The sequence below is a fragment of the Cynoglossus semilaevis genome, chromosome 11, assembly GCF_000523025.1.
Source record: "Cynoglossus semilaevis isolate Cse_v1.0 chromosome 11, Cse_v1.0, whole genome shotgun sequence".
In the NCBI taxonomy this organism is placed as follows: domain Eukaryota; kingdom Metazoa; phylum Chordata; class Actinopteri; order Pleuronectiformes; family Cynoglossidae; genus Cynoglossus; species Cynoglossus semilaevis.
The window spans coordinates 1,684,759-1,691,309 of NC_024317.1; positions in this window are offsets into that span (position 1 = coordinate 1,684,759).

Genomic DNA, 6,551 nt, shown 5'->3' on the forward strand with positions numbered 1-6,551 from the left:
TCTTTTTCTTCTTCTTCCTCCTCTTCTTCTTCTTCTCCTTCTTCCTCTTCCTCTTCTTCCTCTTCTTCTTCTTCTTCTTCTTGCCTTTTCTACGTCTCCAAATTAACATTTTAAAGTGAATTTACCCTCCTGTAAACACACCTGTGGGAAACATATTCCTTAATGAAATGTTAAATACCGGGCCTTAAACCGACGCGCGGCCTCTTCCCAGACTTTACGAGAAACTTAAAGAATTTTATTATGGAATATAGATCGTCTTTTACTGCCGTGGCAGTGTTTCATCGGTGAAAACACTTTTTCTTTTCCGTCAACTCAAACCCACTAATTCCTCTCCCCTTCACGTCCCCTGCAGGATTTTCCTGGGGGGGGCGCCGTCCTTCCTTGTGCAGATTGCACTAATATACTTTGAGCACCTGCTCCTGTGCATCTCTGCTGACAATAAATGTCAGAGCGCATTTGAGAAAGGGCCGTTTAAAGGCACTGCAGTATTCTCTGTGTAGTTTTTATAGTTTTTATGTAAAGCAAAACACAGACGTATTTTTTCTTTTTTAACTGGTTTGAGGTCGTGGGCCGTAGCTTTGTTTTACTGGACGTTTGGTTTTTTTACCTCTGTGGTTTGTTGGTTAGTTTTTTACAGACGGCTTCTGTTTGGATGACGCTGCTCTCAGAACCGTTGAGGATCAATGTAACAATAATTTGTTTTTTTTCTCCTCCTCGTTGGAGCCGTGATAAAACCTTGACTCTTGGTTTCATTTCAAGACTTTCTATCTGTTACCGTCGATGTGTTGATGTGATGTCGACGGTGGAGACGAAACTACAGTTTTAACGTTTCACTGTCGGCGAAAATGAACTGCATATGGGGTGGGGGGGAGTCGGGGGCTGGAATAGTTTGGAAACGTCTGTGTTGGCACAGAAGAAGAAATCATTATTTTTAAAGAGTTCAAATCCACGTGGATAAAATCCTGTGATTTTCTGAGAACTCTTTTTACTCAGTAACTAATGACGGTCGTTAGAAGTTGTTTTCTGAACACGGTCGACCGACGGGTTTTTGAAAAATACTTCCCAAACTTCTTTTCTGCTTCTGTGTGGAGTTACTCGCTTTAAAAAAGGATCCCGGTGTTAAACAACACGTGACGTCAAATAATTGTTGTCAGTTCTAATACTTACACTACCAGGAGAGATGATTTTTTTTTTTTTTTTTTTTTGGTGCCACTTCTGGGCATCCTGCCAAACTCTAGTGTGGATGCTTTTTTCCTCAGAGGGACAAAATGGAAATGACAAGGCAATCGCCATTCTGTCAGCGTTGCCATGGCAGCGCAGGCATGGCTGTTTATTCCAAGGTTAATGGGATGACACCTGAAACTCCAAGTACCATATTGAGAGAAACATGTGCCTGTTTTACTCCAAACTGAGAGAATGGTGTGACATCACCGAGACCTGAGCTGAGAACAGGTCGGAATTAACACACCTCACTGGTACCTCACTGGTACCTTACAGGTACCTCACTCGTACCTCACTGGCACCTCACTGGTATCTTACTCGTACCTCACTCGTACCTCACTGGTACCTCACCAGTACCTCACCCGTACCTCACCCGTACCTCACTGGTATTTCACCGGTACCTCACCGGTACCTCACAGGTACCTCACAGGTACCTCACTCGTACCTCACTGGTACCTCACTGGTACTTCACTGGTACCTCACTGGTACCTCACCGGTACCTCACCGGTACCTCACTGGTACCTCACCGGTACCTCACTGGTACCTCACTGGTACTTCACTGGTACCTCACTGGTACCTCACCGGTACCTCCCCGGTACCTCACCGGTACCTCACTGGCACCTCACTGGTATCTTACTCGTACCTCACTCGTACCTCACTGGTACCTCACTGGTACCTCACCGGTACCTCACTGGTACCTCACTGGTACTTCACTGGTACCTCACTGGTACCTCATTGGTACCTTGTTCTGGGAACATTCACTGACTGAAGGAATTATTCAAACATTTTTCAAAACTCTCAGTATCAGTAAAATACTCCTACTGGTACCTGAAAAAAACTTGTCGATCTGTGTATATTATACTGCGTATAATAACGACCTTTTGGACGGCTAGCTGCACATCGGTCAGTGTTGTCTGTTTTCCTTCTGACGTTCATACATAAAAACAGGCGGTAAAACTTTTGACCCTGACTTTCAGCTAAAATCTACGTCTACGTCTCGGTGCTCGTTCTGTTTCTGCCACATGTTCGGAATCTCTGGGCGATGACCTGCTGTCCATGGTATTAATATTAATGTGTAAACACATCTCAGATGCACATGCAAATGTAACATTGTGTAAAACTTTCAAGGACAGCACAGCACAGCATTCTTTTCACTCATCCCTTCCGATACCAATCTGCCACCCGGAATAAATTAGGCGCCGCGCTTTATTCCTGTCAGAAATCAGTTGATTGTTCTTGGAGTACAAAGTAATCACACCTTGTTTTAGTCTCCAAAAATAATCAAATATATATGTGAATATATATAAATATATCTGCTAGGATTGGTTGGTTGCAGCACTTTTGCCTTGTCTTTGTGTGACAACTCTGACAGATTCTGTGAGTATTCCTTTGGTAAAAAAAAAAAATTTGAAAAAAAAAAAAAAATTATTATTTGTAAAGTTTGACCGAACCAACGTCATCCTGCTTGTTTTTTTTATCCTTGAGATATAATTTTATATTTTATAAGTCCGAGCCTGAATGAAGGAGCAGAGCTGTTTTATTGATAAAGTTTGTTTATCGCTGCAGGCCTTAGATCAGATTGTTTTTACCTCCAGCCGTACTCTCTACTCTCCCCGTCCACCGACTCTGTCGTCAGATGCTTTGAATTCGTTGTGAAAATGATTGAATGAATAAGACAAAAGCAAAAAGACCGAAACTCGTCCTTCTGTCTTCTTTGTCAACACGTCTTCTTACGTCTGCGCCATTATGACAAAAATCACAATCACGATTCTTTTCATTCTGATTGATATTGATTCTTGATATTGGTTTGTGACTTATACTCAGGTGAGACTTAAATATTTAAATATATAATTTTAAATGTTGGTTATATTCACACTGACAGCCGCTAGAGGGCACTCTAGGCTTGTGTACCAGTATCTGCTACTCCTCTACCACTGAAAATTTACGTTTATTCATTTCACACTCACGGCCACTAGAGGGCACTCTAGCTGGCCAGAGCAAATTATGCTCCAGAGTGATTTATGTTTGTTTTTTATCTTCTTCATGATGCTTTTTTTTTTGGCTGATGCGACTTATAGTCCAGGAAAATACGACTTCAGGATCCCACTAACACCGACGTACGACCCAGTCCAAACATTACAGTTCCAGTACATGACCGACAGAGTCGCTGCCCGTTCCTCTAAAAACCCTGTTGTAATCGGTACCACCGGTGCCGTCCACCATTTATGACAGCGTAAATGCATTAGTACCGAACAGTAACTTTCCTTATTGGTCCTTGTCCAGTACATAAACCTATCATTATCCTACATGGATGACCCGATGGAGCTCGGAGGACTTTGACAGCGGCGGTGGGTGAACGGAGCAGCTCTGTGTGAGAGCAGATCCATAAGAGCCATAAACGCTGGCCCTGGTCCTTTTTCAGAGCAGTGGGAAAGGCGTAACTGCTGGGATTATAGTCATTCTGATGGATGGAGATGAGACAGATTAATCGACTAGTGTGTAACCATCACTTATCTGATTTTTTGTGCCGCTCCTCCCTTTCTGTTCTTGCGAGGCAGAATTATCTGCTCAGAAGTAAATGAGATGTAATGTGTGTTTGAATGGGAATTGGATTACACACTTTCTGGTGGCGCTCCTCTGACCTTTGAACATTTGTTCCATTTGCTGCCATTGTCCCAGGTCTGTGTGAGACGGAGCCAAAACAGGACGGAGTCTCCGTGTTTGACTGTTGTTCCAATTATCTGCTCTGATTCGACGTTCGACGGTTTAATTTGTCACATGATCATTACGCAGGTAGAACCAACAGAGGAGCGCAGCCCTGAGTCACTTCCTTCGAATTACACTGACTCACACAGGAAATGAAATATATAAAAAATAGAGAATAAAAAAATAAAATCGTTCAAATATGTGAGTATAATACCGTATTTTTCAAACCAAATTCAGACCAGCCAAAAAAAACATATCAATTGCTCTGGATTATAGAAGAAAAAAAAAAAAATCTATCAATTGCTCTGGATTATAAGTCACAACAGTGCCCCCTAGCGGCTGTCAGTGTAACAATAACAAATATTTGAAATTATATATTTTATTATATGTCGCAAACCCAGACAAAGGATGAAAAAAAATGCGACTTATACTCCGAAAAAAATACAGTAAATAAAATGTATTCACACTGAGGTTAAATACTAGATGTTTCCAGTATAAATGAAGAGGAATATGATTGGCCTGAACCTGAAAAAGACCACGAACCACACATTGATTCACAGCTGTTGGAGTCTGTGTTCAATTACAGTTTTAAAACGATTTTTTTCTTTTTTTTCTTCTTGGACTGAAGCTTTTAGAAAGTCATCTGTGCAGTGAGGCCACAGGAGTGTGACGGCCGAGCCCAAACTGAACCCGAGAATATCAGAACTCTGTTGATCTGTTGAAAGGTTACATGAACTTTTCATTCAAATAATGAAATAAACTAAGTGTGGAGAAAACATCCAGTGTTCATGGAACTTTTTTTTTTTTGGTCCGTGTTTCTCTGGTAACACGTCGTCAGAATGGGAAAAAAAAAAAAAAAAAACAGTCAGTGAGAGCTGAAGAAATGTCTTTAAAAACCCCGACGCTCCAGTTTCCTTCTACTTAACCACTTCCAACAACTGATCCACAGCCAAACGTGCGCATGCATTTCCTCACTCAGCCAGGAGGGGTCCAGCGGTGTCCTCCTGTGACTGCTGATGGGGAACAGTTCTCGGAGCCGTGAAACTGCTAGCGCTCTGGCCAAGACTAGTTTACCCATCATCCACCACAGAGACTGTGATTTTGCCACTGTGAGTGCACCAGCAGTGCACAGCGGGGGGGTCGGGGGGTGAGGTGGGGGGGGGTCCATCAAGCTGCAGAAAGTCTTGGTTTATTTAAAGAGTAGAGATACACATCTGGACCCTGTTCCGTCTCTGAAACACTGGGCGTCCGCGGTCGTGCTGTCGTCCAACCGTGTCGTTGCACTTCATCTTTGAATCGTCGTCTAGATCAGGGGGAACACAACCCCTGGTTCGGGGACCGGTGCCGGTCCATGGGTTAAGAAATGTACTTCAGTTTTTCTGATTTACTTCATTCTAGGGGTCGTCCGATATGAACTTTTTTGTCGATACACCGATATTGTCCAAACACTAAATTTCCGATACCGATATAAGCAGCCGTTTGTCCCCAAAACTGCTAATATCGGGTCGATAACATCAGTCGGCCAGAAGGGGGAGATGAAGTCAAATCCAGATCCAAATTCACTCGTACAAGAATAATATCACCGATACAGTCAGGTTTTTTTTTCGTTTTTTTTTTTCAGAATCATACAGTGAGGGAACAAGAAATTAATAAAAACATCTCAATTAACAGTCAGTCATTAAGACTGGTTGAAGTCTTTGTTTCCTGTTCAGACTGAAGGAACCTCAGGCTGTCAGTCGTGATGCCTGAGATAAAAACAGCATTTTAATAGCACAAACTCCTGACTCAAGCAAAGTAGTGCACTCTGCACTCTGAGGTTATAAAAGCAGCCTGGGTGATGAGGCTCAGGGCTGGATGACACACGGTCAGTCCTGGACAAGGTGGCGCTGAGGCCGACCTGAATAAATAATTAGTATCAAAAACTCAAAAAGTCTGAAAGAAGTGGAGCTGAAATCTTTATGGAAGCCACGGAAAACAGTTCAGTTTCTACTGAGGAGTAAGAGAGACAGAGTCAGTCTGGAAAACTGTTGGGAAATATAAATCTTTAAAGAAAATACTTTATTTTACCTTGGAGTTTATATCACAAACCAATGGTTTTATGAACCTAATAATTCTCCTTCACTTCACTGTGTGAGGCTTCTAAGACCTGCAGTCAGAGCAGCGCCCCCTTTTTGTTGATAGAACATTTAAAAAAAAAAACTAACAGTGAAGAAAACGTCGTGCGTTCATGAAAAACTTTATTTTCAGTTTGTGTTTCATTGAACAAATGTCAAACTTATTTTTTTTGGACCAGCGGTGAAGAAAACGTCGTGCGTTCATGAAACACTTGTTTTTATTTTTTTGGACCAGTGGTGTTTGATCGTCACTGGTAAACAGTCATCCTGCTCTTCTCATTAAACTCCCCCTGGTGGTCAAATGAAAGGAAAAATTCAATTTCCCACGTGATAGCGCCATGCCCTCCAGGCGGCCCCCGCTCCCATTTTTGGAAACCACTGAGTTAGGCAGTGATCATTTTGTGAATGTGGAGGCCAGTTCTGATCTCAGGGTGTGTGTTTTTTTTTTTTTTTTTTTTTTTTATGTAGAAGAGCTGACATCATTTTTTCATGAAGGGGGGGCAGGAAGGC